This window comes from Heptranchias perlo, chromosome 1 (assembly GCF_035084215.1).
Source record: "Heptranchias perlo isolate sHepPer1 chromosome 1, sHepPer1.hap1, whole genome shotgun sequence".
Lineage (NCBI taxonomy): Eukaryota > Metazoa > Chordata > Chondrichthyes > Hexanchiformes > Hexanchidae > Heptranchias > Heptranchias perlo.
The window spans coordinates 119,178,670-119,202,554 of NC_090325.1; the positions used below are offsets into that span (position 1 = coordinate 119,178,670).

General features: G+C 43.9%; 1 protein-coding gene across 1 annotated transcript in view; it reads right to left on the reverse strand.

Moving 5' to 3' along the window:
- Positions 1-23,885, reverse strand: part of cfap299 (cilia and flagella associated protein 299) — a 603,791-nt gene that overhangs the window by 103,538 nt on the left and 476,368 nt on the right. The gene's annotated exons all lie outside the window — the stretch shown is intronic.

Consider the following 23,885-nt stretch of genomic DNA (forward strand, 5'->3'; position numbering starts at 1 on the left):
CAGCATTTCATGGATGGCTTGTGAAGGTGATGGGGCTGATAGGCTCACGGTCCTTTTTTGTCTACGTAACACCTGTGACTGCACTTCAAAGTAATTCATTGTATGGGAAGTGCTTCCTTATCATATATTTTTAGGATAATGGAAAAATTCTGTAAACTATTCTGGATTTTAAAGAAATAGGAAGTGCACAGTTGTGGTATAATGGGGTGAAGGCAGCATTTTTGTTACAGGTACAAAAGGTAGGGAGGAAGAAATCTGACAGAGGTATTACTGCCGATTCAAAAGCTACAAAATATACTTCATTTATAAAAGCTGTAAGGACCTCAAGGTGTTATTTAATTGGTGCCCTAGGTTTTGCTTATATATATACAATCATTTGCAAAACAGACCTAGTACACAATAACAGGGATATCATCAATTTCTTCCTAAAATGTATATTTTACAATTGCATGTATAACATATTATGTAGCTAAAAATTGAGTTGATCACTGTAAGGATGGGTCTTCTTTATATCATCGAAAAAACCCAAAAAACCCTTTTTAAAGTATAATAAAATTATTAATAATAATTTTATTATACGTTATTATAAAATTATACTTTATTTTATAAATAAAGTATTTGCTTGCCTTCAAATTTCTTACCATAGCATTTTAATAAGTATCTTTTTATGCCAACTCAGTACTGCATCACTCTTTCTCCATTTTTACCAAGGTTTGTGGAGCAGTGACACAATTCTCACAGAAGTTTGAAGGATTCCCATGATTGATTCCTTTAGGTTATTATACTGAACCAATAGTGATTCTGGTTTATCTACTTCATTTACAGCTGCTATTAATATTGCGCCCAAAGAGGCTGCTGACAGACAGGGGAGGTCCAGATGGGAGAGGTACCTCTATTATACACTGAACACAAGGTCCATGTCAAACATCTGAAACTAGAGTATGACGTACGATCAGTGTAATACATTTTAAGACCTTTCACCATTCACCTCACTGATTAATCTGTTCCACTCATAACAAATGGAACATGGAGAACATTGATAGCATCTGTGAAGCCAAGTGGATTGTGGGGGAGGTGGAACTGACCCTCCTAAGTAAAGAGATGATTATAAACACAGAGGGAAAACATAACAAAAATCGTGAAATATTTACCACAATCCCTTTTCCTATATTTTACTGAAGCATTCAGTCCTTCTTTATAACCATTAACCCATTTAATATTTATTATTACTTCATACAGCAGTGTATTGGAGCAATATACGTTTATTATTGCAGTTAGAATCCTAAAGGATTTAAAATCTCACGGTAAAATAATCTTAAACAGAACATTGTAAAGCTGTATTAGTACCTTGTTGACTAAAATCAAAGATGGGATTCACTGACCAGAATTCACTAGTTCCTGACAAAGAAATCTGGATTGAAGAAAGGCTCTAAATTTTCAAACATTAAAGAACAGAACAAAAAAATAATATATTCTAAAACAAAAACATTAATTGTCCATAACAAAAAACAAATAATAAACAAACTGTTTCCCTAAAATAAATGTAAAACTTGCTCATCCCAGAGCATCTGTCATTGGGCATGATAAATGATTCAGTGGAAGACATATTGGAGTAAAGATCTTAAGCTAATTAAACTATTTTCTCTCTCACCTTATGCTTTTATTAACTTTATCCTCTATTCTTTGATAAACCTACTGGAACATTCACAGCAATCGTAACAATATGTCGCATGGCAACAGAAAAAGGTCAGGCATATAATAAAACCTTTTAAATATGCTTTCAATAGGGCTCCCCCTGATGGCTCTATTGATAAATCCATTATCCAATACGGAACTGAGCCGTACAGACCAGGAATTTCCCAGGTGTGATTCCTCATCTCGTTTGTGCTCAGTTAGTTGAAATCAGTTGGCATGGCGACAAGAGCATTATAATTAATCTAGCACCTTGGGTTACAGATGTAAAAACAATAGCTTGGGTTTCAGTTCATGAACATTATCTTGTGTGATTGCTGGATGAGGACTTGGCTGCAATGCCTCTTGTGGGTGAATAGCCTCCTGACACTCAATGGGCACAACTTTCGAAGTCTGTGCTGGTAGCAGGCAAGGTTCCCTGTTGCCAGCATGCACTTGGAAAATTTAGGCCAATGCCTGAACTTAGAAATGAAAAATGACCAATTGAGCACGGTTAAAAAAAAGTGTACACTTATTGTCAGATACCCCCTACATCTTAATATCTAAAGTACAGAGATCATTTTAAGGTACAAGATTTTTGCTCTTTGAAATTGGTAGTAATTTTTTAAAAAGTGATTTGTTTTTAATCTAGTTGTGTTGAAGCAACTATCAACAGTAGATAATTCATCTTGTATGTCAAAAGCTAGAAATGGAAGAACAAAGCCTACTTCAGACCAACTGAATCTTTTCTCAGGCTCTCTTGCTTCTAAATAAAGTGTATAATCAGATTTTTAGTAAAAGAAATATTTTGACCTCTTTTGCTACCCATAGATATGATGTGGAGATGCGGGTGATGGACTGGGGTTGACAATTGTAAACAATTTTACAACACCAAGTTATAGTCCAACAATTTTATTTTAAATTCACAAGCTTTTGGAGGCTTCCTCCTTCCTCAGGTATTTTCCACATTTACCTGAGGAAGGAGGAAGCCTCCGAAAGCTTGTGGATTTTAAAATAAAATTGTTGGACTATAACTTGGTGTTGTTAAATTGTTTACAATTACCCATAGATAGACAGAGATAATTGAACTCTTGTGAAACTGAATGTTGAATGCATCTCTATATCTGCCAAACAGATCCTATGAAGTACAGGTTTGGCCGCTATCCCAACAAGAGACTATACCCACACTTCTGCCATTCAGCACAAATACAGAAATGAATTAGCCAGGTGGAAACAGGGCCATAGTTGAAAATGGAAAGTGTACAGATCATTTTTCTTGATATGGTATCAGCCACCCATGAAAGACAACTCAACAAAGCAAAAATTATACAGATAACTGATAAACTAGAAGTTATCAGCCAAAACAAATCATCAAATTAGATGGAGGTTGAACAAACTCTCCCAATCTACAAAACACATTTCTAAGTGTGTTAAAGAGTGAATTTGTTAAACTGGATCTCAGCGAGGACAGAAAAAGTATTATTTAAATTATTTGAGCTATGTACTTCAAACCCACTTTTATGCCCTTAAATGACCAGTGAGTCGTTTCCCACCATCAATCAGCAGATTGTCATCTTGGATCTTTATCCTCAAATAGATGTTGCTTAAATTCCTTTTCTTCCGCCCTCCCCCCTGCCCCCCAGAATATAGTTATTCGTTGGTCAAAATCAATTACAATAGATGTCAATATTTTAATAAGATAGGGCGCTAAATTGGGCCGTGTAGTGCCCGCTGTTTCAGCACGACGCGGCCCCTCCGACATCCAAGATGGCGTCTTGGATGCGCACACACGTTTCATGTGTGAAGTGCGCCAGACGCCATCTTGGTGTAGGAGTTAGCGCAAACACTAATCCCGAACGCTGGAAGCATGTAAAGTAGGGAGAAAATGGCTGCAATCAGTGTGCAATGCTGATTTAAAGTGATATACACAATTTTGGACCTTAACGCTCAACTCAACGCACAGTCTTATCCCCGACCATCTAAACGTTTCTTACAGTGCCTGAAGGACCCCTATTTAAAGGGCCATGCAGGTGTTGCAGGTTAGTCGCTGGATTATTGCTTCTGGCTGCTGGAGGAGTAGGAAGTGTTTTTTAAAGCTCCCTATTCTTATTGAGAGTTTCTACACTGCTTTTGAGAGTGCTTTGGCAGGTATTGTCTTACAGGTCGGAAAGTTACAACCATGGTGGAACAACATTCCTGCCAACCATGGGTGGTCTGCTAGGGCTCCCGTTGGGCATTGAGCATGACTGGGAGCATGCAGAGAGGCCACTCACAGCAGGTCAAGCTGCGAGGAGACAGAGGACGAGGTGGCGCAGGGCACTGAGCAGGAGGCCCTACCCAATGAGGGCCTTCCGGGATCAATTCTCTAACCTCATCATGACCGAGGAGGATTGCATCTGACGCCTGAGGTTCACCAAGGAAGCCGTCACCGAGATCTGTCAACTGGTGCGGCCACAACTGCAGCCTCAGAGCAGGACGAGGACAGCATTGCCTGTGGCCGTGAAGGTCACCGTGGTGCTGAATTTCTACGGCTCAGGAGCATTTCAGACCTCTGCTGGCGACATGTGCAACATCTCGCAGTATGCAGTGCACTGCTGCATAAAGGAGGTCACAGACGCACTGTACCACATGAGGAACAGGTTCATCACCTTCCCTCTCGACAGAGGCAATCAGAACGAGCCAGCATGGGGGTTCGCCTGCATTGCTGGCTTCACCATGGTGTAGGGTTTTTTAAAATTCGTTCATGGGATGTGCGCATCACTGGTGAGGCCGGCATTTATTGCCCATCCCTAATTGCCCTTGAGAAGGTGGCGGTGAGCCGCCACCTTGAACCGCTGCAGTCCGTGTGGTGAAGGTTCTCCCACAGAGCTGTTAGGAAGGGAGTTCCAGGATTTTGACCAAGCGACGATGAAGGAACGGCGATATATTTCCAAGTCATGGACTGCACACATATTGCCCTGCATGCCCCGCACATCAACTCGGCTCTCTTCATCAACCAAAAGGGCTTCCACTCCCTCAACGTGCAGCTGGTGGGCAACCACACGCATCGCATCTTGGAGGTCGATGCCTGTTACCCTGGGAGCAGTCACGACGCCTTCGTCATGCAACAGTCCAATGTGCCAGCCATCTTTCATCCGACTCGGCAAGTCAAAGGTTGGCTACTGGGCGACAAGGGCTATCCCCTCACGACGTGACTCATGACACCGGTCAGGAACCCACGCACACGTGCACAGCAGGCCTATAATGAGAGCTATGCTGCCACACGCAACATCGTGGAGCACACCATAGGCCTCCTCAAACAATGCTTCCGCTGCCTGGACCAGTCTGGAGGAGCCCTGCAGTACTCCCCTGAGTGGGTGGGCAGATTCGTGGTGGTCTGCTGCATGCTGCACAACCTCGCCATCATGAGGGACCAGCCTTTCCCACCAATGACTGCAGACGATCCTGAGCCAGAGGTGGAGGAGGAGGAGGCTGAGAAGGAAGAGGCAGAGGAGCAGGAGGAGGAAGAGGCTGAGGAGGAGCAGGAGGAGGGGGTGGAGCCGGAAGCGGAGGTGGAGGAAGACGCAAGGTTGCAGCAGGAACCACACGCCTTGTCTGCAAGGGCTGTGCGTGCTCGCCTGATCCGTGCCTGGTATCAATAATTGGAACTACATCCCCCAACTCACCAACAGGCTTACGTTCCCCACCTTTCCCCTCCCACAAGACAATCAAATCGCCCTCCATCACATTACACATTGGTGTCCCTCTCAGCTCATTGCATGAATAAAAACCACCACCAAATGCAAAATCAAACTCTTATTTATGGATTAATAAATGAAAATATGCAAACATAACACTCTTGTGCATTCCCTTAGTGCCTGTTGTCCATGTGCCTTTACCTATCCTAGTCCTCCTACGAGGTGCTTCCCCAGTGGCTGGAGCATGGGTGGTGGAAGGCTGCTGGCCTTCAATGGAGGAACGTCCAGATGGCCTTGGAGGATGACCTCGAACAGCTCTGGGCCTGGAGGGCCCGGCTTCAGACTGCACCATCTCAGCATGGGCAGCAGCAGTCTGGCCTGGCTGGCCGACAGGCAACAACAGGGGCTTTGGCGGAGTGGCAGGGGTGGGAGCAGGAAGGCTGTCGTCCTGAGAGAGGACAGCAGGTCCGACTGTCAGGGCGCCACTTCCACTCTCCCGGGGCGGCACCTCAGCACTCCTGGTGATCGGCTGGAGAACGGATTGCTGGAGTGCTGTGATGCCCTGGAACCCACGTTCCACAGTGATCCCCAGAGCCACAATAGCAGCAGTCTGAGCTTCCACTGTAGCAGTCTGAGTTGCAAATGCAGCAGTCAGACCTTGGATGACAGATGTTTGTGCTGCGATGGAAGCTGTGACATCAGTCATCAGACACTGCATCATGGTGGGTTCCACAGATGTGCTGATGGAGGTGACCACCCGTTCCATGTTGGAAAGGATGGGCTCCAAGCTCTGCGCAAAGCCCTGCACCAAGTTATAGCTGGACTCCTCCATACCCTTTCTCATTATGCGCAGGCTTTCTGGCAGGATTTCCAGTGCCCCAAGCATTTGTTGGTGTACGCCCATCAGCTGTCTTCTGTAGCCTGGCCCATCAAAGTCCTCATCTGACTCTTCTGCAGCAGAACTAGTGAGCGACCTCGCCCTCCAGTGAGTTGGCACCTGTGGTATCCGTTCCCTGCGCACTTGTGCTCGGTGTCTCACCACGTGCAGATCCCTCCTCTAAAGGATGCGCAGTGTCAGTCTCTGAGCTGGTGGAAGCAAGTATCAGATCAAGTGATGGTGTGGCTTCATGTCCTCCTCCTCCTCCTCCTCCTCCTCGGGTGCCGCCACGTGTTCTCGGGTATCTGCAATGACAAAGGGAAACAGGTTGAGTTGTGGAGTGGGGAGAAGAGCAAGTAAGAGGTGCGTGCTGGTAGCACGTGCAACACGTGAGTCAGAAAAGATTATGGGAGGAGATGTGGAAAAGGAGAAGGATCATTAGATATCCCCCTTGACCGGAACCTCCAGCGCGGCACGTTGTGATGGCTGCAGCGACGGCCCGCCCAATGATCCACAGCACCGTCTCCTCTAGGAGGGTGAGGATGTATAGACATGCCCGTCCAGCCTCAGGTCCCTCCTGCTGCTGGGTGTTATACACCACCTTCTCTTGCAAGACAGAGGACAGTGTGTCAGTGTGTGTCCTGCAAGTTGTGTGGGTGAGGTGCCTGTCATGGTCGAATAGCTGCCAGTTTGTGTGACTTGAGTGGTGGCTGTGTGGCTTGCAAGTGTGGTATTATGTGCGGGTGAGATGCAGCATTGCGTATGGATGGGTAGTGTTTGTTGGTGGGTGGGTGGGTGACGGGAGGTGTCGTGCATGGAGTATTGGTGCAGTTGGTAGGATGTGCCACTTGACACTTGCATTCACTCAACTTGACCACTCGTGTTAAATCATTAAATTTCTTGCGGCACTGCGTCCACGTGCGTGGTGAATGCTCCTGGCGTTCACCTCCTGTGCCACGGCCTGCCAATGCCTATGCAGCTGTAGTCTAGACGGTCAATGTCCACCCTGCAGGTACAATGCTGCCCTCCTTTGGTCCACACCTTCCACCAGGGCCTCCAGAGCATCGTCAGAGAATCTTGGTGCCCGCTCTCTTGCTGGTGCAGCTACTCGTGATGCCATTCTCCCTTCTCCTACTTGGCTGTGTATCTGCCATTGGAAATGTGCCTGCACCTTTAAGTAGTGCAGGCAGCTGATGATGTGCGCTGTCCACGCCCCATTTCCAACTTCCTCATTCTCCGTGCAGCCTCTCAGCAGCGAGGGCTGCGCTTGCTGCACAGAGATTTCATGGGAAGTATCAGTCAGCATGAAGTTCACGTGCTGCCTGCGTGGGGTATGTTGGGCGCTGGATGGCAGCGCATCATCGCCCAGAACGGACCCTTATCCAATTTTTCCCCCACAGTGTTTTGACAGATGAATCTTGTTTTTCCAAACTCCCAATTATCTGAACCAACGTTCTATCTCTGGCGCAGTTTGTATATTTGGAAATGGTAATCTATATGAACTTAACTCAAATTCTCTGTTTTTTTGCAGACTTTAGTTTTTTTATTGGAGGGAAGAGGGCTTTGTAACAGCCTCCTCTTCCTCTAGTCAGGACCCAGGCACTTACCCGCTGAAGGCCTCAGTCTCAGCCAAAGCCCTCAGTTGGACACGCACTCCAATCTTTGGGGCTCTCCTGGTGATGCAGCAGCATCTCCACTGTAGCACTGCGAGGTATTTTCCTCCCACACTGGCAGTCTCCCTCTTGACAGCAGGACTTGTGCCAAAAGCCGTGCATAGTAAATGACCCCCAATCCAGGGAAACGAGTCGGGATTGGGGTGGATCCAGAGGAATAGGGAGAATTCCCATTCTGCTGGAACTCCACCCTGAAGAGAATCCCAGCCTCAATGTCAATCCAGCACCGTTGCTGGTATAACAGCAGGCGTATTCCACTGGAATGAATATCCCTGTTTCTCTTCCAGTCAGTCTTCAAAAGTGAAGATCTGAGCATGTTTTTACATTGCATCAGCTCCAGTATAACAGCTGGAACCAATACAAAATGATTGAAACGTGATCTACCACATTACCAGCGTGAATCCAAACTTCTTCCTCCCCATAGGCTGATGCCTGCAATGAGTTTGATGTGAATATAGTTGAGGAAAATGATCTACAAATGTTGAGCGGTCCAGATTCATCTGAAACTTGGAGATTCACTGTGCATGTGCAGGCATGAGCATGCATGGGGTATTCTGAGTTTTAGATGAAACAAAACATGCCAAATACAACCCACTGAATGTGTATGAAGCAGTATTATTTAAGTATTGTTGTTTAATAACACTTGCGCCTGGAAAGATTCATTTTTCAATGAGTCAATTCCAATAAAGATAATCAGTGGTCAGGATAAAAAGAGAATGAAAAGAAAGATTTCATTATTTTCTCAATTTAGAAATAAATAACATATTCTGAGACTTTGTAATTTGCTTACTGCCTCCAGTAGGAGCACTTCAAGTTTTAATTTGGGAATAAATTGGCATGAAGAGCATTATGATTCATTCTGTTACAATGCTGTTTGTTATGGGATCTAAATTCATTTCAAAGACTACAGAAATTTAAATAACATAAACATTCTCCACTTAATGTCTCATAATAGAATTGGTTTCTTTCACGAAAGATGAGCAAAGCATGTACATGTTTACTTGACAAATAAGTCTAAAGTTAGAAGAGATAAAACTGGTAGGACTATTTTATTTGAAAACTTGATTTGTCTCAACCAATGGGCTTCCTTAAAGATTGCACATAGTTTAATGCCAGTGCATTAATTTCAAGAAGCAAGATGTTCATCAGTGAACCATAGAAATAATCTAGCCTTAAAGCATGGGAAATCAATTAGCCAATTTTAAAAATTCTTATCTGATCCCTTTCCCACTATAAGTTTAGACCATTACCTGGGAAACCTCACAAATTAACCTTCAGTAGCATCAGATGATGTTGATAATTATGCCAAGATGGACCTCAAGGAGAACAACCTGGGCTGATAAGCCAAATTCAACATCTTGTTGTTCTGTGGCAGCAGGTGTATGAAAAGAATGACTGTATTTTGCTTGGTAGTGTTGATTTTGGCCATGTCTGGATTTAATTTGTTCCAGCCCAAGAGGCCTGTTTTTCTGTGACCTTCCTTGAAAGTGCCAGCCAAACTCAGATGAAACAAAGTTTCATTTTATGAAAGACATCAAAACATGATTGTTGGTGACAAAATAAGAATCGCTGTAATTGCTGAAAACCCTGAAACTAAGCCAGTTCAAATTTTCCACAATAAAAATGAGCTGCGGCTGCACTGAGCAAAAACTAAAACAATCTCTACATCCAATAAGCAAGAAGTGGACACAGTGTTCAAAAAAGGCTCCTTTCATATGTTGGCCAATTGGCTTGATTGCTACTGATACTGAAGACAGGAGAAAAAGAACTAAACATGTTTACTTGGGAGCTCCTTAATAGTGCACGGGAAAAGGAAGTCTGGTGCTTTGTAGAGTTATTCTCGTTTTTCTCAATTACCTTCACAGGTCAGGGAGAAATTTCACACAATTTTATATTTTGCAAGTTTTACTTGTGCTTATTTGCCTTCATGAGGATATTAAGTAGGTGAAGGAAAGTTCATACTTTGGTTTGTTAGAAAAAATGGACTTATGGGATAAATGACCTTTTCACATTCTGTACTTTACTACCCCTGTGATTACTTAAATGCATGACTTATCTAACCTACAATATATGAAGAATAATAAATTATAAATAATCAGGTAATTTATTGGATTGTTTTGTTATTTTTGATAAGGACTCAGTGTTTAATGTTGTCACACATTGAGTCACTAATGTAACTACTCTTGAGCTTGTTATACTGGTTCAGAATAGGTGGCCATAATCTGGTCCTAACCAGTATTAGGCAGTACTCCATATTGTATATCAATTACATTTTTGTTTAAATTGAAAAGGAAATCTTTATTTTGTTGTAGCACAAAGTAACATTTCTCTTGGCTTACAGAAACTACATAAAACAATATGCATCACTTTTTTGAAGGTAAGAGATGTCGCAGAATTTCCAATTCAGACACATGAAATTATACAGCACAGAAACAGACCATTCAGCACATCAAGTCTGTGCCAATAATCTTCTCCACATAAGTCACCTAGTCTAATCCCACTGTTTTGCTCACTTCTCACACCCTTTATATTCCTCTTTTTCAAACAGCTTTTTTTTTATTCATTCATGGGATGTGGGCGTCGCTGGCAAGGCCTGCATTTATTGCCCATCCCTAATTGCCCTTGAGAAGATGGCGGTGAGCCGCCTTCTTGAACCGCTGAAGTCCGTATGGTGAAGGTTCTCCCACAGTGCTGTTAAGTAGGGAGTTCCAGGATTTTGACCCAGCAACGATATAAACAACTATTTACGTAAATGATCTGAATTCAGAAACTTAATGCAAAATGGTCAAATTTGCATCTGATACCAAACTAGGAGGGGCACTGGAATCAGAGGAAGCAGCTCAGAAATTACACAATGAGTTGGATAAAATATGTAAATGAAAGTTAATACAGGCAACTGTAAGGTGCTAAACATAGGAAGGAAAAATAGACGACATGAGTACTTCATAGCTAAGTTTGAAGCCTTGGAATCTTAGTAGATTGGATACTAAACATGTCCAACCAGTGCAGAACAGCGATCAAAAAAGTCAATCGGATGTTGAACTACAGAGCCGAAACAGTAGAATATTAGGAGTCTTACAACACCAGGTTATAGTCCATATAGCTGTTGGACTATAACCTGGTGTTGTAAGACTCCTTACATTTGTCCACCCCAGTCCATCACCGGCATCTCCACATCAGTAGAATATTAGTCAGAGGAGGTAATGATCACACTTTATAGTGCTCTGGTCAGACCGCACCTTTAGTACTGTGTCCAATTCTGGTCACCAGAAATAAGAGTGATATCCAAACACTGGAAGCAATGCAGAGATGATCCCCAGTGTCAGGGCTCTGAGATGTGAGGACATACTAGAAAAACTTGGCTTGTCAGCCTAGAAAGAGTGATGACATAATGTCACAATGTCACCACCAAAGCTAGCCAGCAAAACCCAGTGAAAAAAGGGTCTTCCTTACCACTGGTCTATAAAAATCCAGCAGGTTTATATTGATGTGGCTGCTGGTTGTGGAAAATCTGCGATACAGGAGCTGGTTGCCAAATAGCACGTTTAAAGCAGCTCTGAGCTGCTGGTTGTGCTATACCTGACTTGCAAATGCTTGATAGTGAGCTATATGTTAAATCTACTTACAGCATAAGCTGAATGGCTTGAAGGGTCAAGCCTGCGCTCAGATATAGGATATCATGACTCACATTGGACTCTGGGGCATCTTGTCGGTTCCAGCTGTCAATACAGTGCTAATCCACTGGAAGACTGCCTCTTTGAGTGGGTCTCGGTGTAGACAGGCTTGCACTATTTTACTGCTTGATTCTTGCATAGTGCTTTAGTTAGTTCACTGTCCCCACTACAACATAAAACTTATTTTGTCATCTTAGTCACATGCTCGAGTAGTCTTTCTACTGTCTACTGTCAGCATAAAGTACAAAATGTAAAGCTAGATATTACACTGTATGGTATTAGCATACAGATGCTTAACATTTTCATATGAAATCACTGTTATTTTAACAGAGACCAAAACATGCCAAAAAGTGTCAGATTTAAAGAAAATATTAAGTCCAAAAATTCAACAAAGGTTTAAAAGATTTAAAACAAATATTGACTACAAATTCAATACTGTGAAGGTAAACAATTGCATCTTAGATTATGGAGATGATCTTTACTTTGTATTACATATATAGCCCTTTTGGTAAATATTATCAGTATATTGCAACTTAAAAATAAATGAATATACTTTTACAGAGTAACTTCAAAGAAGCGAAATAAACCAAATTCATATAATCAACTGACTATTCAACTACATTGTCTTTCCATATGCTTCAACACCACAAAATAGTTACACCAGCAAAGATTATAGCAATTTGTGTAATGAAGTCTATGAATCATCTCATAATTGTCAGTTAATTAGGCTTCGAATTGCTGACCAAATCATAATTTTGTCTCATTGACTGATGATAATCATGTTTAATAGCATCAATGCTGTCTCCTTTTCTTGTGGGCCATGACACTGATGGGGTTAAGTATCATCTAGTTGGCCTCCTAAGCAATGGGCCACTGGGTGGTCGCAGCATTAATTTGTGAACTAGCATAGCAGCTTCGAGAGTGATTCCGTGACAACGAGGAAGTGCATAAAAGGAACTTTCACATATTATTTTTCCTCTCACTTGCTCTGCACCAGCACATGGCTTGGCAGCCTTTCAGAACTACATAACGTGTTTCGGTAGTACCCTGTCAGACAGCATTAGTCTTCCAAGAAAGTGGAAATGTTCCAGGACGATAGCTAACCAGCTTCCTTTAAGACAAACAATCATGTACTGTAAACGATTCTGCAGGTGTCTCAGGGTCTCAGCTGGCTGTTGTTTATTAAGGTGCGCTGTGTGAGGGGCGGCAGATGAGGTTGCCACTGACAGCTTTGTGTAAATGTGGTGGGGAAATGGAAATATTACTCTTACAGGAACATTTGAGTACTGTGCTTTTGGCGTTTGTGACCTGATTCCGCTACTTGAAAACTGCTACTTGTTTCAGAGGGAATAGGTTTCCACACAGCAGGCCCTGTGTGAAAGTATGAAATAGAGAAACCAGACATGTACACAGGTGTGCATTTTCTTTGCCATCTACAGAAAACTGCACTTCCTCGACGTCTTTCATTTTAAAAAACTGCTCATTTCAGACCACTGTGTTTACTTAATAAATAATAATTGTTGTAGTATAAAAATAAATAAACCTGTTGCCCTCTTTGGACAGGGAGTATCTAAAGCATGGGCAAAAAGAAAATGGGAACTGTGCTTAAATTTATACAATTGGCATTTGGTATTGGGAGGAAGGGAGAAACTGGGCAGCTTAGTCCACATGACAAGCTGTTACGGTAATGTTGAAAGCAGTTTATAGTATGTGAAATAATGTTTCAAATAGCTTGTCTATCTTTCAATAACACTGTGTCAAGTTAACCTGTATGTCTCTGGTTACCTAACAAAACGAATCACTTTGTTCTGTTTAATAGTAAATTTATTTCAGAAAGATTACATATGGCGGAGGTGGGGGTGGGTGGGTGGGGGGGTGGTGGGGGGAGAAGGGAAGGACACCTCAGGCTGTAATTAAATTGAGGAATATAGACATTATTGGGTAAATTTTGCAAGACTAGACCCCCAGCAAAAGCTAGCGTCCTGATTCTCTGATCCACATTCCCGGTATGTGATGCTATGTGCCAGAAATCTCACCTCATAAAATTTAACCTTATAAATCAGAAGAATGAAACTTAAGCAATTTATAGATCTAAATATAAGGGTAGAAATTGGATCTTGTTGCACCAGTTTTACACCAGGCACAATGAGGCCCAATTTCGGGGACCAATGTCCTACACCCCAAGGAAGCCTGAAAGATATCCAATCCGTAATTCAATTGGACGATTTTTATGCATTCCCTGGCGGCCGTCTAAAACAGGCGTTAGGCCCCATAAGTATGCAGATGAGGATCTCAACACCTGTTTTTAGGACCCTTCGGGAAATTGATGTCCCAAGGAGCTTCTCCTGGAGTGGATGTGGCCTAGGAACCAGCCACCACCGAAAAGGTGAGTTTTAGTCATTTTTATTTTAAATTCAAGTGAAGCCAGGAGTGGCAGGAGAAGCCCACCTCCCACATTCCCAGCCCTAGCCTTGTTCTCTCTGACACCGCTGGCTTTGTATGGAGCAGATAGGGGCTCCACCTTTTACAAGGCCTTTGAGAACTCTGATGTTAAGCTGGGTCCTGGGGTATCCAGGTCCTTGTCCAATTCCCAGCCCTTCCATTTCACTTCTGCTGAAGTTATGGTGGGAGTGTGCAGGAAGGGCTGAGGATTTTCAGCCCCACTATCTCAGGAACAAAATTATTTTAAAAATGACGTTAATACTTTTATTCAATATTTAAATAATGATCCAAGAATCTTTATGTCATTCAACTGTCTTTATACAGTGGTGAAATCTGGTATGCATGCTGAGATTGTAGCCTGATTATGCAATGGGTAAACTTGTATTTGGTTTTCAGCATAGGGAATGATTGTAGTATTTGTGCCAGAATGATTGTAGAAGTACACAGAAAGTTGAGGTTAATTTGGGTAGACAGTTGACTCCATTGGGTTGGTGCCAGAAAAAAGGACAATAATTTGGTGACAAAGTCCCCAGGCACTTTTTGTATTGACATTTATTCAGTTCTAGAGATCTCTGGATCTGTGACATATGTTTGCTCAATGTTAAGGGTTACAGTGCCAAGATTGCTCATGGTACTGATTTTAGTAGCGTTAAGCTTCTTGATGATGCTGAAAGCGTGGTGCTAGAGGAAAGGGAGTTTATATGATAGAATTTCTTCATCAGGTTCTATCAACAACAACAACTTGCATTTATATAGTGTCTTTAATGTATTAAAACGTCCCAAAGCACTTCACTGGAGTGTTATCAAACAAAATTTGACACTGAGCCACATAAGGAGATATTAGGAAGGTGAGCAAAAGCTTGGTCAAAGAGGTAGGTTTTAAGGAGCATCAAAGGAGAGAGGCGGAGAGGTTTAGGGAGGGAATTCCAGAGCTTATGGCCGAGGCAGCTGAATGCACAGCTGCCAATGGTGGAGCAATTAAAATCGGGATGCGCAAGAGGCCAGAATTGGAGGAGTGCAGAGATCTCGGAGGGTTGGAGAGCTGGAAGTGGTTACAGAGATAATGAGGGGCGAGGCCATGGAGGGAATTGAAAACAAGGATGAGAATTTTAAAATTGAGGCATTGCCAGACCGGGAGCCAACGTAGATCAGCAAGCACACGGTGATGGGTGAATGGGAGTTGGTGCGAGTTAGGATATGGGCAGCAGAGTTTTGGATGAGCTCAAGTTTACGGAGGGTGCAAGGTGGGAGGCCAGCCGGGAGAACATTGTACTAGTCGAGTCTAAATGTAACAAAGGCATGAATGACAGTTTCAGCAGCAGATGAGCTGAGGCAGGGGCGGAGAAGGGCGATGTTACAGAGGTGGAAGTAGATGGTCTTGGTGCTGGAGAGGATGTGGGGTCAGAAGCCCATCTTAGATGCCAATAAGATGCCAAGGGTGCGAAGAAGTCTGGTTCAGCCTCAGACAGTGGCCAGGAAGAGGGACGGAGTCGGTGGGTAGAGAATGGAGTTTATGGTGGGGATCGAAGACGATGGCTTTGGTCTTCCTAATATTTAATTGGAGAAAATTTCTGCGAATCCAATACTGGATGTCGGACAAATCAATAAAAAAATTGCGACCTCTTAGTTTTGAGGAGAAGCAGTGCAAGCTGTGTGAAAAATTAGAAGTGTTTACGAGACTTATTGTCCACAAGCAAACTGGTCGATGCAAGGGAGATTTTATGCGTTGCTTGGGTCAGAAATGAGAGGCTATTGTCCCCATTTTAGACTTTCACAGGGTACGGTAGCATAGTGGTTATGTTACTGAACTAGTAATCCAGAGGCCTGGACTAATAATCTGGAGTCATGAGTTCAAATCCCACCACGGCAGCTGGGGAATTTAAATTCAATTAATTGAATTCAAATAAATAAAAATCTGGAATTAAATACTAGTATCAGTAATGGTGGCCATGAAACTGCTGGATTGTTGTAAAAAAAACCATCCGGTTCACTAATGTCCTTTAGGGAAGGAAACCTGCCGTCTTTACTCAGTCTGGCTGATATGTGACTCCAGACCCACAGCAATGTGGTTGATTCTTAATTGCCCTCTGAAATGGCCTAGCAAGCCACTCAGTTGTAAAATCTCACTAAAAAAAGTCACAATAAGAATAAAACCGGACGGACCACCCGGCACCGGACACGACAAAGGCAAACCAAGCCCAGTCGACCCTGCAAAGTCCTCCTCACTAACATCTGGGGACTTGTGCCAAAATTGGGAGAGCTGTCCCACAGACTAGTCAAGCAACAGCCTGACATAGCCATACTCACAGAATCATACCTTTCAGCCAACGTCCCAGACTCTTCATCACCATCCCTGGGTATGCCCTGTCCCACCGGCAGGACAGACCGACCAGAGGTGGCAATACAGTCAAGAGGGAGTGGCCCTGGGAGTCCTCAACATTGACTCTGGACCCCATGAAATCTCATGGCATCAGGTCAAACATGGGCAAGGAAACCTCCTGCTGATTACCACCTACCGCCCTCCCTCAGCTGATGAATCAGTCCTCCTCCATGTTGAACACCACTTGGAGGAAGCACTGAGGGTAGCAAGGGCACAGAATGTATTCTGGGTGGGGGACTTCAATGTCGATCACCAAGAGTGGCTCGGTAGCACCACTACTGACCGAGCTGGCCGAGTCCTGAAGGACATAGCTGCCAGACTGGGCCTGCGGCAGGTGGTGAGTGAACCAACACGAGGGAAAAACTTACCTGACCTCATCCTCACCAATCTACCTGTCGTAGATGCTTCTGTCCATGACAGTATTGGTGGAAGTGACCACCACACAGTCCTCGTAGAGATGAAATCCCGTCTTCGCACTGAGGACACCATCCAACGTGTTGTGTGGTACTACCACCGTGCTAAATGGGATAGATTCAGAACAGATCTAGCAGCTCAAAACTGGGCATCCATGAGGCGCTGTGGGCCATCAGCAGCAGCAGAATTGTATTCCAGCGCAATCTGTAACCTCATGGCCCAGCCTATTCTTCACTCTACCATTACCAACAAGCCAGGGGATCAACCCTGGTTCAATGAGGAGTGCAGAAGAGCATCCCAGGAGCAGCACTACGTGCATGCTAAACAGCGGAAGCAACATGCTATAGACAGAGCTAAGCGATTCCACAACCAACGGATCAGATCAAAGCTCTGCAGTCCTGCCACATCCAGTCGTGAATGGTGGTGGACAATTAAACAACTAACGGGAGGAGGAGGCTCTGTAAACATCCCCATCCTCAACGATGGCAGAGTCCAGCACGTGAGTGCAAAAGACAAGGCTGAAACGTTTGCAACCATCTTCAGCCAGAAGTGCCGAGTGGATGATCCATCTCGGCCTCCTCCCGATATCCCCACCATCACAGGAGCCAGTCTTCAGCCAATTTGATTCACTCCACGGGATATCAAGAAACGGCTGAGTGCACTGGATACAGCAAAGGCTATGGGCCCCGACAACATCCTGTCTGTAGTGCTGAAGCCTTGTGCTCCAGAACTCGCTGCGCCTCTAGCCAAGCTATTCCAGTACAGCTACAATACTGGCATCTACCCGACAATGTGGAAAATTGCCCAGGTATGTCCTGTCCACAAAAAGCAGGACAAATCCAATCCGGCCAATTACCGCCATCAGTCTACTCTCAATCATCAGCAAAGTGATGGAAGGTGTCGTCGACAGTGCTACCAAGCGGCACTTACTCACCAATAACCTGCTCACCGATGCTCAGTTTGGGTTCCGCCAGGACCACTCTGCTCCAGACCTCATTACAGCCTTGGTCCAAACATGGACAAAAGAGCTGAATTCCAGAGGTGAGGTGAGAGTGATTGACCTTGACATCAAGGCAGCATTTGACCGAGTGTGGCACCAAGGAGCCCTAGTAAAATTGAAGTCAAGGGAATCAGGGGGAAAACTCTCCAGTGGCTGGAGTCATACCTAGCACAAAGGAAGATGGTAGTGGTTGTTGGTGGCCAATCATCTCAGCCCCAGGACATTGCTGCAGGAGTTCCTCAGGGCAGTGTCCTAGGCCCAACAGGACCTCCAACCAACACTATACACCAGATACATCGATGACATTTTCTTCCTATGGACCCACGGCGAAGAATCACTGAAGAGACTACACGATAACATCAATAAGTTCCGTCCCACCAACAAACTCACCATGGACTACTCCTCAGAATCGGTTTCATTCTTGGACACACGAATCTCCATCAAAGACAGGCACCTCATGCTGCAGTGTGTCTGAACCTTCCTTTATACAGCATTGTAACTGCTTTCAGTGCTTAACCTTTTTGAATGATTAAAATTGGAAACGAATGCATGCACTAGGCTATTTCTTCACTTGGTATAGTGGCTAACCTGATGTTAACACAATAGAGTTAATGCTGTAAATGTGAAAGTTCACTTTTTACTGATGTTATAATGTAAACACAGCCAGTGGAAAATAAAACTATCTAATTTTAACCAAATTTCAGTTAATTTAAACAAACAATTACTAAACCAAATGAGCATTTAAACAGAGGTCAGACTGCTTTCACAGGCAGAAATGAATGGAAACTGACAGCTAAGGAAACACTGTAGTGACTCAGTGTGAACCTCACTGTCTTGAAGCTTCCAGTTGAAAGTTCTCAGACACAAATAAAGATCGGTCAGTACCAAGCAATGAGCTTTGACAAAGTGTAAAAACCTTGTGAGGTCAATACAGGTAAAACAGGATAGAGAAGATTGCACAAAATCTGTAGATCAATATAGAAAGTTGCAAGAAACAATACATGGAAGGTGGTGACTGGAGGTCAGCTTGAACCCAATGTTGTTCATTCATGCCAAAAATGCCAAAAACCAGCTGCTCTTCTTTAGTACTTTTGAGGTGGAGTGAGTACATAAATGAGCGTTTTAATGGTAGAGTGGGGGGAACGGGGAATGCTCAGTAGAGCAGAGTTGGAAGAGTGAAGGCTGTGGGCAGGAATGAAGGGCTGAAGAAGGTTGCAGAGTTGGAAGGTACGAGGCTGTGGAGGGATTTGAAGATAAGGTCAAATATTTAAAAATCAATGTCTTAAGGGATAGGGAACCAATGGAGGTCAGCAATGATAAAGGTGATGGATGAGTGGGATTTTGTGCAGGATGGGATGCGGGCTGCAGATTTCTGTACAAATTGGCGCTTACGTAAAGTGCAGCTCAGGAAGTCATCAAGGAGAGCATTGGAAAAATCTAATATATAAGTGACAAAACCATGGATAAGGGTTTCAGTGGCATCAGGGTGAGGTAAGCCAGAGACAGACAATGTATAGGGTACTGTAGCATTGTGGTTATGGTAATGAATGAGTGATCCAGAGGCCATGAATTCAGATCCCACCACAGCTATTGTAAAATCAAGTTTAATAAATCTGGTACTGTGGGCTGGCTCCAGGAAAATTGACCAGAAAACATGCCAGATTGTTGTAAAAATCTATCTGATTCAATAATGTCCAACAGGGAAAGGAGCCTGCCACCCCTACCTGGTCTGGTAAACAAGTGATTCCAGCCCCACACTATGTGGTTGACTCTTAATGCCCTACAAAGTGGCCTAGCAGGCCAATCAGTTCTTAAACAATTGCTATGAAGCACAAGAAGGCAGATCACCACCACTGTCTCTGGGCACCCAGGGATGAGCAATAAATGTGGGATTGCCAGCATCACCCACACCCAGAGAGCAAATAAAGAAAAAAATGTTTTGGACGTAGAAGTAGGCAGCCTTGGTGATGAAATAGATGTAGGGTTTGAAGCTGACCTTGGGATTGAGTAGAATGCAAAGGCTGCTCACCATCATGTATAAGGTTGAGCAGGAATCTGAAACTGGGGAGCAGAGTTTATGGAGGAGGCTGTAAGATAGCTTTCATCTTGACAATGCTGTGCTATCAGAAATTGTGCTTTTTCCACAGTTTGAGGTCACACAGGCAATTGGGCAGCATGGCAGCATTCTGCAGTCTTTGATTCAAGGGTGGCAGTGTAGAGATAAAACTGGATATCTTCAGTTTACATATGAAAGTTGACCCCATGCTTGGAGATGGTGTCAAGATAGATGAGGATTAGGAGGAAGCCAAGAACGGAACCTTGGTTTGCACCAGAGATGACTGCAGCAAACATGAGAGGAGAAGCCATTGCAGTAAATTTTCTGGCTGCATTAGGACAGGTAGGACTGAAACCATAAAAGTGCAGTGCCATGCAGATATATTGTTAACTATGTTGAAAGCTGCAGAGAGGTTGAGGAGGATAACGTACAATATCACATTGACACAAAGGGGCTGATAATGCTATGATGGGCATCCTAGGGGCTTCAGTGCAGAAACCTGAGGCTTGGAATATGCCCAAGGCATCTCGTGTGCTCCAATGTTGCTGCTCAGCATGAAGGACACTGAAAGCCTGTGCTCAAACTGTCCGCAATGCTCACTAAGGTCCCAAGAAAAATATAATTAGGGTGGGTGTCTCCATAATGTGACTTGAGCAGTGGCTGCAAAGTGCCCATTCCAAAAGTGCTGAAGTGGGTGGGGGGAGGACCTAATAAGTAAATTTAAAAGTTCCCTGCCTGGCCTTTCCTTCTGCCTCCCCTCCACTTTTCACCCCTACCTCTCCATCTCCAAGCCATCCCTGCTCTCTTTCCGCCCAAAAAATAATGTTGGCACTCAATAGACAGCTAATAGTCCTTTACTGACTATTGGTGTCCGTGTTTCCAGGTCCGGCCTTCCTGGCACTCCCAGGATATCAAGCACCATGTGCTAGGAATGCCATAAAATTATGTACATGAGTTGTCCTCATGTTTATAGAATAAGATCAACTAATTTCTGTGCACGCACCAAGAGCGCAAAGTCAGAAAATTACCCTATGATATTTTATTGCTATAAATTAGTTTTATGCTAAATTAATACAATTTGCTCATTTTAGTTTTAATTTTAGCACTGGGCAGTAAGTCCTACAAGTGCTTATCTCAGGACACTTTTATTGAATGATGATGACTCCTTGTATCACTGAGATCTCTCTGGCAATCTCAGCATGAGGATCAAGATCTGGATTTATTAAGTGTGCTTAGATCTTAGAAATCAGGAGTTTGATTCTAAGATGAATTTCAATATAATACTTAGTAGGAACTAGTGGTGATTGAATTTTGAAGGTCAACTAACTCTGCCTTGATTATTATATCATTCACATTACCGTTCCTTTCCCTTACCCACTCATTACCTATATTTTTCCTGCTTTCAGCACATAATTCTCCCTCTTTTTTGAATTTTTCCCTTTAGTTCCAATCTTTTCATTTTCTGTTTAACTAAATTTTCTTTGCTTTTTTTCATTCCATTTCATTCTCCCTTTCAATGATCTTTTGGGATACGTTACACTTTCTTTACCATTTAATTAATTTTGTATGCATTTTTTATCTCCTAATTTTGTAGATCGGCCTCAGTGTAAATACTGAATAGTAGAATTCTGGCTATTATAGTGACATGTTTAGAATTTACTTTCACTGGTATCCTATTAATTTACATAGATGCAACGCCACAGCAAAAAAGGCAATTTGCTTCCTATAGTCTGACATTTCTTTTCCTTCTTGTACTCATCAAGGTTACAAATCATAATGGTATAATTGTTTTTTTACTATTTCAAGTGCAGTGCAAACATTGATCACTGCAAGTTCAGATATGATGTGGAGGAGTGGAAATTCCGGACTCTATTACATTAGCAATGCACTTCAATCCCAACTCAATTAAAGGGCTTCCCGGTGCTGATTAGTCTAGCAGCAGCAACTGCAAATAAAAAGTTGCGATTTTTTTTAGAATTTGTGCATTCTGGTGATATTAGTAAGTACCACCTATCCGATATTGTTCTGCTGGACATAGATTGACAAGTGTATTTAAAATATGAATTTATAAATACTTTAATAAATAAACTATAGCTTGGGCTGATAAGTGGCAAGTAACATTCGCGCCAGATAAGTGCCAGGCAATGACCATCTCCAACAATTGTAAACAATTTTACAACACCAAGTTATAGTCCAGCAATTTTATTTTAAATTCACAAGCTTTCGGAGATTTTCTCCTTCCTCAGGCAAATGTTTCAAGATCTCCTTGAAGCCTACGCATTTATACATATTGAACAATAATACATGGTGTTTACAGACTGCCCCTGCAACTGCCCGTTGCCAAGGCAATCACCGTGTTCAGACAGAGAGGTGTTACCTGCAGAACCTCCGAATACACATTCAACAAAAAAACAAACAGGGAAAAAAAACAGAGAAAAAAAAACACAGAGAGAGGCAGAAACATCCGGAAGGCAGAGAGAGCCAGCAAATGACCCATTATATTAAAAACAGATAACATTTGTTCGCTGGTGGGGTAACGTGTAGCGTGACATGAACCCAAGATCCCGGTTGAGGCCGTCCTCATGGGTGCGGAACTTGGCTATCAATTTCTGCTCGACGATTTTGCGTTGTCGTGTGTCTCGAAGGCCGCCTTGGAGTACGCTTACCCGAAGGTCGGTGGATGAATGTCCATGACTGCTGAAGTGTTCCCCGACTGGGAGGGAACCCTCCTGTTTGGCGATTGTTGCGCGGTGTCCGTTCATCCGTTGTCGCAGCGTCTGCATGGTCTCGCCAATGTACCATGCTCTGGGGCATCCTTTCCTGCAACGTATGAGGTAGACAACGTTGGCTGAGTCACAGGAGTATGAACCATGCACCTGGTGGGTGGTGTCATCTCGTGTGATGGTGGTATCTGTGTCGATGATCTGGCATGTCTTGCAGAGGTTACCGTGGCAGGGTTGTGTGGCGTCGTGGACGCTGTTCTCTTGAAAGCTAGGTAGTTTGCTGCGAACGATGGTCTGTTTGAGGTTGGGTGGCTGTTTAAAGGCGAGTAGTGGAGGTGTGGGGATGGCCATAGCGAGGTGTTTGTCCTCATTGATGACATGTTGAAGGCTGCGGAGAACATGGCGTAGTTTCTCCGCTCCGAGGAAGTACTGGACGACAAAGGGTACTCTGTTGGTTGCGTCCCGTGTTAGTCTCCTGAGGAGGTCTATGCGATTTTTTGCTGTGGCCCGTCGGAACTGTCGATCGATGAGTCGAGCGTCATATCCCGTTCTTACTAGGGCGTCTTTCAGCGTCTGTAGGTGTCCATCGCGTTCCTCCTCGTCTGAGCAGACCCTGTGTATTCGCAGGGCCTGTCCATAGGGGATGGCCTCTTTGACGTGGTTAGGGTGGAAGCTGGAAAAGTGGAGCATCGTGAGGTTGTCCGTGGGCTTGCGGTAGAGTGAGGTGCTGAGGTGCCCGTCTTTGATGGAGATTCGTGTGTCCAAGAAAGAAACTGATTCTGAGGAGTAGTCCATGGTGAGCTTGATGGTGGGATGGAACTTGTTGATGTTATCGTGTAGTCTCTTTAGTGATTCCTTGCCGTGGGTCCATAGAAAGAAAATGTCGTCGATGTATCTGGTGTATAGTGTTGGTTGGAGGTCTTGTGCAGTGAAGAAGTCCTGCTCGAACTTGTGCATGAAAATGTTGGCGTATTGGGGTGCGAATTTGGTCCCCATGGCTGTTCCGTGTGTTTGGGTAAAGAACTGGTTATCGAAGGTGAAGACATTGTGATCCAGGATGAAGCGGATGAGTTGTAGGATGGCTTCCGGAGATTGGCTGTTGTTGGTGTTGAGTATTGATGCTGTCGCAGCGATGCCGTCATCGTGGGGGATACTGGTGTATAGTGCCGAGACGTCCATCGTGGTGAGAAGTGTTCCTGGTTCAACTGGTCCGTGGGTACTGAGTTTTTGTAGGAAGTCTGTAGTGTCACGACAGAAGCTGGGGGTTCCCTGTACGATGGGTTTCAGGATGCCCTCGA